Genomic DNA, 12,676 nt, shown 5'->3' with positions numbered 1-12,676 from the left:
ACTGTTTTCCTTTAGGCTACCTAAACATGGGAAAAACTGTTTATTAGCCTATACAAACGTGTAAAACGTAGTCAGTGCGTGTGAAACGAACTGTGAAAAAGAGCGCCAACATGTGATGGTCTCTGATAGAGATACAACTGTCCCAGCGCCCTGGCTAGAGGATGGAAATTACAAGTAGCTTCAAGTTTTTAATGTCACATGCACAAGTACAGTGAAATGCCTTTCTTTATAGCTCTAACCCCAACAATTCAGTAATCAATAACAATGTAATACTAAAATAACAAGGTAGAACAAAAACACACCAGATATAAAAATAAGAAAGAAGAAGAACACGATAAAGTAAATAGACTATACTAGTAAATAGACTAATAGAATATACTATACTATACACAGGGTCAGTTCCAGTTCCATATGTGCAGGGATACTGGATCGATAGAGACAGATACACAGTTCACACGTTTTTTTTTACTACAAGACACACACACACAGCAGACAGGAAGTGGACTAGTGAAAGTCTAAGTGATAGTGGTTTCTAGAACAGAGAGAGAAATACACAAACGAAATCAAAAATCATATTTTGTTTTTCACATGCTTCATAAACAACAGGTGTAGGCGAACAGTGAAATGCTGACTGATGGGCCCTTCCCAACAATGCAGAGAGAAAAAAAGAGAAATAATAGAAAAATAATAACATGAGGAATAAATACACAATGAGTAACGATAACTTGGCCGTGTACATGGGGTACCAGTACTGAGTCGATGTGGGGAGGTACGAGGTCATTGAGGTAGATATGTACATATAGGTATGGATAAAGTGACTAGGCAACAGGATAGATAATAAACAGTAACAGCAGCGTATGTGATGAGTCAAAAGAGTTAGTGCAAAAGGATCAATACAGATAGTAGGATAGGGTATTACAATGTGTTATATAGCAGTAAGGCTATAGCAATGCAGTGCTACGGTAGCAATATAGCAGGAATGTACATAGGTAGTAATGTACATGTAGCGCTAAGTAATTAGCAAAGGCCTAACAGGCTAAGCATAGCACAGGTTATAAACACACTATGTACAGGGGGCTAGGCTAACCTAACACACAATAGGAACTAGGCAGACTAGCATAGGCATCAACAGTTAGCACACCAGGCTAGTATGTCAAAGGCTGTGGGTTGCTATACAGAGTACAGCTAATAGCATTGGCTAGTAGGGCTAGCATAGCATACAGCACAGCAGTGTAAACAATTGCATCTAGAAGTAGCATGCTAAGCTACCAATGCTAGGCTAGCATGTAAACAATAGTAAGGCCATGTGGGCAGCCATCTTGGGTTGCATAACACACAAACATGGCGGTTATCTTCAGGCCTTTGCAAACAATGGGCCAAGACTGTACTGCCTGGCTGAAGTACACAGGACTGGATAAATGGACTATGTAACATGATATACTACACCAGGATGTAACAAAGATACATTCACATCGAAGGTGGGTATAGACATGTAGTTACATAGTAATACACACTGGGCATCAATTATAGCAGAAGATCGCTGACTCTGCAAAATTGGTTATGTTGGTTACTGAGCAACTAAACACTCGTAGAGGAATGTCCAGAGTAAGGTTGAGCAAGGCCCATGAGGGAGAGGTCCACCGGTGACGCCCTCTCTGTTGGAACAGCCAGGAGGTTTGTCAACTTTCTGTTGACTCCTGGGGCTGCAGTGAGAGACTGAGGAGCTTGCCCTCTCAGAAGGGCTATCAGGCGTCCACCCTCCTAGCAACCTCCCCTACCAACCAAACAGCGTGGTGAGGGGTAGAGGTGTGAACAGACAGTTTATAACCTGGGGTAACCTCTGCTGCGGCTAGAGAGTCTCAAAGTGTGTGCCTCTAACTCCCAAGGTCTAAAATGTATTAAATTGGTTTTTCCCCCTCATCAATCTACACACAATACCCCATAATGACAAAGCAAAAACAGGTTTTTAGAAGATTTAGCAAATGTATTAAAAATAAAAAACGGAAATATAACATTTACATAAGTATTCAGACCCTTTACTGCGTTGTCTTGGTTGTGTGCTTAGGGTCTATGTCCTGTTGAAAGGTGAACCTTCGCCCCAGTCTGAGGTCCTGAGCGCTCTGGAGCTGGTTTTCATCAAGGATCTCTCTGTACTTTGCAACGTTAATCTTTCCCTCGATCCTAACTAGTCTCCCAGTCCCTGCCGCTGAAAAACATCCACACCGCATAATGCTGCCACCACCATGCTTCACCGTAGGGATGGTGCCAGGTTTCCTCTAGACGTGACGCTTGGCATTCAGGCCAAATAGTTCAATCTTGGTTTCATCAGACCAGACAATCTTGTTTCTCATGGTCTGAGAGTCCTTTAAGTTTCTTTTGTCAAACTCCAAGCGGGCTGTCATGTGCCTTTTACTTAAGAGTGGCTTCCGTCTGGCCACTCTACCATAAAGGCCTGATTGGTGGAGTGCTGCAGAGATGGTTGTCCTTCTGGAAGGTTCTCCCATCTCCACAGAGGAACTCTGGAGCTCTGTCAGAGTGACCATCGAGTTCCTGGTCACCTCCCTGACCAACGCCCTTCTCCCCCGATTGGCCAGGCTGACACCCTTTATCAAGGGTGTCAGTAATATCGAACCCCCACTGTAGGAACAGACAGAAGAGATGGTAGACCTGTTGACTATTTTGAAGGAGGTTCATGCAGGAAATAAGGCTCTAACAGTCAAAGTTGAGAAGATTGGCAGTGATGTTACTCAAATATATTATTCTTATTTGCTACAGATATTTGCATGCTTCGATTTAGTGCAAAGATTCTCAACAGTACCAAACCATCATTACATACACTGGATCAGGAGTTTACTGTATCACCAATCAAGTTACTTTATTATCTTTGACAGTCAGTCTTTGTTGTCGAGTTACATATAAGCACAATATCACATGCTCATATTTGGCTGTCGATCCCTTATATGGGTCCCAAAAGATAATCAACGATCAAAAACTCCTCGACCAATCAGATTCATTAAGAGAGAAGAGAGCCCCGGTGGTTTCTGTCGTCATTCCATCCTCACTGGTTAAACCTACCCACACTCAATATCCACTTGGAGCAAGCTTGTAGTGTAAAATCAATTGTATGGACATTATAATGACCCATGTTTGTAGTCCTGGACCTGCTGAACATGTTGATGTACAGAGTAAACAAATCTGCAGGACCTGAAAGGAAAGGGGGAGTGTAACAGGGTGAAGATAGTCCTGTGTTGCTATTGAATATGCTTCTGGATAGATTCCGTTTGTCTGGTTACTTTCAGGTTAACGAAGTGATTGAGCAGACGTGTCCCTTCCTACAAAAGAAGAGCACATGGTGTGCTCTGGGTGCAAGCCGGATCAGGGAGAGGTCACTGCTGGACTCCAAGCTGCCACGCTGTTAACTGTAAAGGTTGAGTTTTTAGTGAATTGTTGGATTTTGATCAACTAAGAGTACAGTAAAGACTGTGGTTGTTTGTTTCCTTTGTGTGACAGCTTGGAGGCCAACAAAGTATAATGCACAAGCGGTTATTGAATTGTTTAGATGTATTATAAGCTGTCTGTGCATTTGAAGGGGAAGGCTAATATTTGACATTGAGCTTTACTTTCTGTAGTTATTGTAGTTGCCTGGTTGCCAGGTTTGCTGTGTTCAGCTAAACGAACTGAGTGCTGTGTGATATCTATCCATTGAATCTATCCATTGTGTACCTAACCTAAATAAAAACCTGCAACTTAAGTGCATTAAAGGGATAGTTCACTCAAATTGCAAAATGACATATTGGTTTCCTTACCCTATAAGCAGTCTATGGACAAGGTAGGACAGCCACCCATGCTTTGGTTTATTATTCCTGGCACTGTTTCCAAATGCTAATGTTTGACCATGACTTGAATGGGATTTGTGCCACATATGCAAAAACGTTAGCAATTGGTTAGCAATTGGAAACCAAAGCATAGATTGCTGTTATACCTTGTACATATACTGATTACAGGGTAAGGAAACCAATGTATCATTTTGTAATTTGGGTGAACAATCCCTTTAAGTAAGCTCCTGAATTTAGGAATTTGTATACAGCCTTTCATGCTTATCCACTCTTGAGTCGATGCACTTGTAATAACCATTTTATAGTCTTATAATAAACTTATAAACATTTTTGTAATTCCGTGTCTGATCTGTTTCCATGACCATGTATCCAGTTGAAGTCTTCATTGACTCTGTCCTATCCAACAAGAATCTGTTTGTTAAAGGAGTTCTGGAAACGCCCTGAATTTGCATGCGGCTGTTATGTATGATATTAATATGTCAACAGCTACCCTTTGTTTTCCATTTTCCCTCTATAGATATTCCTGGTATGATAGTTCCCTGTCCATCGTCACAAATAGCATACAGAGACAGTGGTAACCATGGAGATGTCTGGGGACATTGTTTATACCAATGAAGATGTTTTAGGGGAACCGTTTGGAGTTGACAACCGTAACTACAGTGGGGAGAACAAGTATTTGATACACTGCCGATTTTGCAGGTTTTCCTACTTACAAAGCATGTAGAGGTCTGTAATTTCTATCATAGGTACACTTCAACTGTGAGTGATGGAATCTAAAACAAAAATCCAGAAAATCACATTGTATGATTTTTAAGTAATTAATTTGCATTTTATTGCATGACGTAAGTATTTGATCACCTACCACCCAGTAAGAATTCCGGCTCTCACAGACCTGTTAGTTTTTCTTTAAGAAGCCCTCCTGTTCTCCACTCATTACCTGTATTAACTGCACCTGTTTGAACTCGTTACCTGTATAAAATACACGTGTCCACAATGGCCAAGACCAGAGAGCTGTGCAAGGACATCAGGGATAAAATTGTAGACCTGCACAAGGCTGGGATGGGCTACAGGACATTAGGCATGCAGCTTGGTGAGAAGGCAACAACTGTTGGCGCAATTATTAGAAAATGGAAGAAGTTCAAGATGACGGTCAATCACCCTCGGTCTGGGGCTCCATGCAAGATCTCACCTCGTGGGGCATCAATGATCATGAGGAAGGTGAGGGATCAGCCCAGAACTACACGGCAGGACCTGGTCAATGACCTGAAGAGAGCTGGGACCACAGTCTCAAAGAAAACCGTTAGTAACACACAAGCCAGCGCATGTCCAGGCCCGTCTGAAGTTTGCCAATGACCATCTGGATGATCCAGAGGAGGAATGGGAGAAGGTCATGTGGTCTGATGAGACAAAAATAGAGCTTTTTGGTCTAAACTCCACTCGCCGTGTTTGGAGGAAGAAGAAGGATGAGTACAACCCCAAGAACACCATCCCAACCGTGAAGCATGGAGGTGGAAACATCATTCTTTGGGGATGCTTTTCTGTAAAGGGGACAGGACGACTGCACCATATTGAGGGGAGGATGGATGGGGCCATGTATCGCGAGATCTTGGCAAACAACCTCCTTCCCTCAGTAAGAGCATTGAAGATGGGTCGTGGCTTGGTCTTCCAGCATGACAACGACCCAAAACACACAGCCAGGGCAACTAAGGAGTGGCTCCGTAAGAAGCATCTCAAGGTCCTGGAGTGGCCTAGCCAGTCTCCAGACCTGAACCCAATAGAAAATATTTGGAGGGAGCTGAAAGTCTGTATTGCCCAGCGACAGCCCCGAAACCTGAAGGATCTGGAGAAGGTCTGTATGGAGGAGTGGGCCAAAATCCCTGCTGCAGTGTGTGCAAACCTGGTCAAGACCTACAGGAAACATATGATCTCTGTAATTGCAAACAAAGGTTTCTCTACCAAATATTAAGTTCTGCTTTTCTGATGTATCAAATACTTATGTCATGCAATAAAATGCAAATTCATTACTTAAAAATCATACAATGTGATTTTCTGGATTTTTGTTTTAGATTCCGTCTCTCACAGTTGAAGTGTACCTATGATAAAAATTACAGACCTCTACATGCTTTGTAAGTAGGAAAACCTGCAAAATCGGCAGTGTATCAAATACTTGTTCTCCCCGCTGTATGTCTTTGAAGAGTCCATGTGTGAAACTCCAGATACTTCTCCTTACTACCAGACTGGGAATGAAGTGATCCCAAGAAGCACACTTCAACCTGGACTCTCAGGTAAGACACACACACACACACACACACACACACACACACACACATGTTCCATCCTTTTATCCCTTACGTTATATCCAGACAGTTCATATTATTGTAGTTAATATAAAGTCCTTCTCTGGTCAGGTTCTGATAGCTCATGGAATAGACCCTTCCTAGTTGCTGCAGTGTCTCTGGGGCTGCTGTGTGTTCTCCTACTGGCTGGGATCATTAGCTTGTCAGTCTCCTGTAAGTTTGACAAGTACAATTATGCTTATCATTTATTTCTGGGTAACAAGTAGGAAATGGTTTCGAAAGCAACCATTGCTTTATCCATTTCAGATCAATTACACGGCGCTTGTAACGCCAAAGTGGGTTCGATCCCCGGGACCACCCATACACAAAAAATGTATGCACGCATGACTGTAAGTCGCTTTGGATAAAAGCGTCTGCTAAATGGCATATTATTATATTATTATCAAGTTCAAATAGCCATAGACAGACAAAGACAATCTTAAGAATTTGCCGTTTGGAGTCCAAATTTGAGATTTTTGGTTCCAACTTCCGTGTCTTTGTGAGACGCGATGTGGGTGAACGGATGATCTCCACGTGTGTATTTCCCACCGTAAAGCATGGAGGAGGAGGTGTTATGGTGTGGGGGTGCTTTGCTGGTGACACTGTCTGTGATTTATTTAGAATTCAAGGCACACTTAACCAGCATGGCTGCCACAGCATTCTGCAGCGATACGTCATCCCATCTGGTTTGCGCTTAGTGGGACTATCGTTTGTTTTTCAACAGGACAATGACCCAACACACCTCCAGGCTGTGTAAGGGCTATTTGACCAAGAAGGAGAGTGATGGAGTGATGCATCAGATGACCTGGCCTCCACAATCCCCCGACCTCAACCAAATTGAGATGATTTGGGATGAGTCGGACCGCAGAGTGAAGGAAAAGCAGCCGACAAGTGCTCAGCATTTGGGAACTCCTTCAAGACTGTTGGAAAAGCATTCCAGGTGAAGCTGGTTGAGAGAATGCCAAGAGTGTGCAAAGCTGCCATCAAGGCAAAGGGTGGCTATTTGATTTGTTTAACACTTTTGTTGGTTACTACATGATTCCATATGTGTTATTTCATAGTTTTGATGTCTTCACTATTATTCTACAATGTAGAAAATAGTAAAAATAAAGAAAAACCCTTGAATGAGTAGGTTTTCAAAAACTTTTGACCGGTAGTGTATATTTTTGGAACTTTTATTCAAATCGCAACTGATCAGAAATATAGGCTACATCATCATATGATCAAATTGGTTGAGGGTTCAGAAGAGGGTGAGTAAAGAGAAAAACGTGAATGTGCGTGTAAAATAACATATGAGCAGAACGTGATTCGGATCCTTAGATTTGAGAAAAAAGCTTTCAGAGGGGTAGGACAGGGGCGGGGGCAAAAACTCCATATTCGTAGCATCGCACTAAATAATAATATTTCTAACAGAATGAAATTGACTGATTGTATTGCAATATGTTGTGTTGTCAAAGTTCCGTTAACAGCGAAAACCTGTACGGAAGGATGGCAGATGTTTGGCTGCAGCTGTTACTACATCTCTACTGAGGTGAACACTTGGTATTACGCCAGACAGGACTGTCTGAAGAGAGGAGCAGACCTGGTGATCATAAACAGCGAAGATGAACAGGTAAGAGAGAGAAAACAAAGAAGGAGAGAGAGAGAGAGAGAGAGAGAGAGAGAGAGAGAGAGAGAGAGAGAGAGAGTATTTGAGGGAAAACATATGTTATTAAATCAATTTGAAACCACAATTAAAAGCTTCCAAGACCTCAGATGACAAGAAGCTTCCCGTTCTGTTGGGGGAGGACGCAGAGAACTGTGGGTTGGCAGTGCACTACATTGCTGCCTGCCATAAGATCAACCAACCAACCTGCACTTGTCTGCAATGCCATTGTGTTGTTATTGTTAACGCTATTGTCCATTGTATGTTTATTTTCTTGCTGATTGCCATTTCTAATACAACCCCATCCCCCCACCCTTGGTTATTGTTTCTACTGATTGTCATGTTTCGTTTACAATCTAGATTATGTTTTTATGATGTTAATATTGTCAATTAATCATTCCATTTCCAAAGTATGCTTTGGCAATATGTACATTTTATTGTCATGCCAATAAAGCAATAAGAATTTTTGAGAGCGAGACAGAGAGAACGAGAGCAACATAGACAGAGATACAGAGGGAGAGGGGGAGAGAGAGAGGGAGGGAAGGAAGGAGTGATAGATGGATATGATCAATCTTCATTATATACTATTTTTGTTGTATCTTTTTCAACAAAGGTATTTCTCACTACATTTGATCAATGGATCTGGATTGGTCTGCCTGACAGAGAGACACAGGGAACTTGGAAATGGGTGGACAGCACACCACTGACCAAAGCATAAAATGTATAACTACTCTTATAAAAAGTCTCTGAACAATTAAAGTGGAAAAACATCTGGATATTTTCCAGGGTTATGTTTTTACCACAAGGTTTAACTGTATCACTGGTGTTTACCTTGTAGGTACTGGTGGTGGTCAAAACCTGATTCTGCTGCTGGAGAGAAGGACTGTGCTATGATATATGGAGGTGTACAAAATATCCCTCTACATGCATGGAATGACTTTGGGTGTGACTCGAAATTCGAATGGATTTGTGAGAAGGTGTTTTTTTCTTAATAATAACATAACAGCATTGTGTACTCTCAAACATACACACACACACACTCCTTAAACTTGTATTGACATATTATACATGTGATATAGTCACAATAAAGTTTATTATCAGTTTTATAGAAGCATCTAGTGGTCATTATACAACTGTAGGTTGTAACTGACTGCGCAATCCACTCTCATCAGCCCAGCCAGGCTGTTTATTAACTTGATCTTCACTATAAAAAGCATCTTGACATTATCTCACATTTCAACAGCGGAGATTTGTATAAACCTTGCTGTCTGTCTCTGACATTTGCAACATTGTTTCAATATTCAAATTCGATCTCCAGCTGTCCCATAGCAATGAACGTGTAGGGATTCGGGACGAGACAGACAGGAAGTGCAGCTAGTTTGCAGTCTTTCCAGCTTCCCTTGAAAGTGATTGTGTTAGCTGTGTTGTTGGCTAGCTCCTCTGGACAACAGTGTCCTGACGAGAGAGCACATTTTCTATGCCAGGCCAAATCACACCTCATTAGCTCATTGTTATGGATGTATCCAAATAAAATGTCTCTAGAAAACAGCTTAAACAAATGCAAATGCAGCTACTGTTGTTATTCTGGCTGCACAGTTTGACGTGACTGTACGTTAGCCGTAGTTGGGTAGCTAGCAAGGAAGGGATACGAACGTTGCCAGCCAGTATGGCAATGAAACATTTAGAACGAACGACTGGGTCGCGTCCATAGATACAGAACAAAAAGACTGAACGACTGGGTCGCGTCCATAGATACAGAACAAAAAGACTGAACGACTGGGTCGCGTCTATAGATACAGAACAAAAATACTGAACGACTGGGTCGCGTCTATAGATACAGAACAAAAAGACTGAACAACTGGGTCGCGTCCATAGATACAGAACAAAAAGACTGAATGACTGGGTGGCGTCTATAGATACAGAACAAAAAGACTGAACGACTGGGTCGCGTCTATAGATATAGAACAAAAAGACTGAACGACTGGGTCGCGTCTATAGATACAGAACAAAAAGACAATGACTGGGTCACGTCTATAGATACAGAACAAAAAGACTGAACGACTGGGTCGCGTCTATAGATACAGAACAAAAAGACTGAATGACTGGGTCCCGTCTATAGATACAGAACAAAAAGACTGAACGACTGGGTCACGTCTCTAGCAACCGAACCAATACAACGAACGACCAGCTGGCTTGGGTAGCAACCCTAGATTTGTGTCGGGACTATATCTTGTGGAAGGATGAAATAATATGAAGAAATTAATCCAAAAAAATTAAGAAAATATATCAATCATTATTTTAATATGTTGGTAACCCGTTGTATAAAAGTGATAATGTCCTGGCATAGATAAATAAAGGGGAATACCCATTACTCATATTTAAGTGATAATGCCCGAGAAGCCATATATTGGCACCTGTGCCGGTGTTTGGAGGATATATTGGCACAGGTGCCAATATATCCTCCAAACACCGGCACAGGTGCCAATATATTGTCGTATATGATGAATGGTGGTCATTATTGCTGTCAACAAAAGGAGTCTGCTCATACTGAACATTGATCATAAGGTTTATTCAGATCACAAGCTTCAGCATGGGTGACAGACTCGCGAGGTCTGGAGAGCAGTGTCCTCCCATTCTAGGGGCTGCTCTGGGGTTTATTGTCTAAAACCCTTCTTATATAGACAATACCAAAATAAGGGTTACCCCCTCTTCTGGCCAATCACCAGTCTCCCCTCGGGCGTCACCCTCCAAGCGGCACATTTCAAATAACATCATAAAACATCCCCCCTCTGGCCTGAACAACCAACATTCTTTCAGTTCCATCTAAAAACCTTTAACACCATCATATTGTCAATACACTACATTCCCCCCTTTCGAGACAACCTAAACGTCTCGAAACCAAACAGAATAAGATTATAACAAGTAACAATTTATCTCATTGAGTATCTTTAACATTAAACCAAAACATTCTTCTCTAGAGCGTAAATACCTTTCTATGAAATACCTGTTTATGAAGTGTGAATACATTACTATGACATATGAAGAAATCTCTATGGAGTGTAAATACATTACTATGAAATATGAACAACTGTTTTTGAAGTATGAATCCATTACTATGACATATGAAGAAATCTCTATGGAGTGTAAGAGCGAAAAACTGCCTGGCAGCCATCCATCCATATCAATCAAGACAGTAAAATTCTCTCACGGTCCCTCTGCCCCAGGCAACCACCGTCGGTACTCCAGATAACCTCATTAACCATGTAAATGCATTTGAAACTATGATGTAATTAAATACACATGTAAGCCCCTGCAAACATGCAAACAAAATCCTATCCATAAACATCCATTGTACGGCTGGTCAACCCATAGGACCGGACAATGAAACTCTCCCTTCCTAGCCTCTCTGTCCCTAAACATTCACGAAATAAACAAAAACATCTAAGATCCTTACATGTAGTCAATAACATCAAACATCATTCTACAAAAATTTATACCTAAAAATATGACACAATTATGTATTACACATGTCTATATTTCATTGCAAACACTGGAATGTAGTCCACTACACTTCATCTCCCTGTAGTGTCCTCTTCCAATGGACTTGTTGATGATGGAATCAGCCACACCCTCCTTGTTTCATCTCCTCCAGTCATATTGTCCCTTCATATTGTCTTTGTTTGAGTATTTCAATCTCCACATGTTCTCCCAAATGCTTCTGGAATGAAAAGAAAAACGACCAAACAGTATCTTTTGCAAAACAAACACTTTCAAATTAAACATCAATATCAACTAAGAATATAAACTGATATATAAATGATGCATGAATCACATAAACCTATTCCCCCCTTTGATTCATAAATCATACCAACATCACCCAAATATTGAAAAAAAAAAAAAAAAATTGAAAAATGATCAAATTATCAAAAATGATATTTATCCATCAGTTCCACTGGTCCATCTTTATCCAGATCAGGAACAGTCAACACCGGCATCTGAGTGTTGTCTCCAGGCATCATTCTCCAACCTATCTCAATATCATAACTTTCTCAAAGATCAGTAACAAATTACAAACATCACAGTGTTATCAAAGCTGAAACTAAAATCTGACCCATCACTGCCCCTACTGGCCTAATTGATCTTGCAACCAAAAATTCTCAGATCTCCCAAACACATCCCTTATAATGCATCTATAACCCCAGTGATCTTTTCTGAACTATCTGGACTCAAAGTATAACTAATATTTATCAATATGATCTTCCCAAATGTTACACCATACCATGAATAAAGTCCCCCCTTCTCCCTGACCTTATCCTTCAATGATAGGCTTGAAGACTATGACATGTCGCCATGTCACCCTTTTAACCCTAGATTTAGCTGTGTCCAATGCTATCCCTTTTATAATGGTAAAACCTCATATGGAAGCTTCAACGTTGACATGTAACAAAATCCTTTCCATCCATAATGTAAGAATATATATTTTATCATCACAAACCCACCAAATATCTCTAAAATTCTCCATAGTCACATTGTCAGTCAAAAGCTAATCGTTTAACCATCAAAGTCCTGCTTTTCTTACTACCTGCTACCTAAAAAGTAACATATTTCTCATTACTACCCTTAAGGTCATGCTTATCCAAAGTTATCATATAACATCCCAATCTGAACTTCCCATAAACACACCCCTTACCTCATATGTTTTATTAGAATAAAACAACTTTTAGCCCTCAATGTTTCACCTGAATACTTCAGGATTCTGTTGTTACCTGCTTTTCCTTTCCCATTTAACAATTCCCATATTAATTCACTTAACCCAATTCCACCTAACCCTAGACTTAAACCACTGTTCTGACAACGAC

Source organism: Coregonus clupeaformis, unplaced genomic scaffold (assembly GCF_020615455.1).
Source record: "Coregonus clupeaformis isolate EN_2021a unplaced genomic scaffold, ASM2061545v1 scaf1104, whole genome shotgun sequence".
Classification (NCBI taxonomy): Eukaryota; Metazoa; Chordata; class Actinopteri; order Salmoniformes; family Salmonidae; genus Coregonus; species Coregonus clupeaformis.
The sequence above is the reverse complement of the archived record's forward strand: the minus strand, read 5'-3'. Positions refer to the sequence as shown.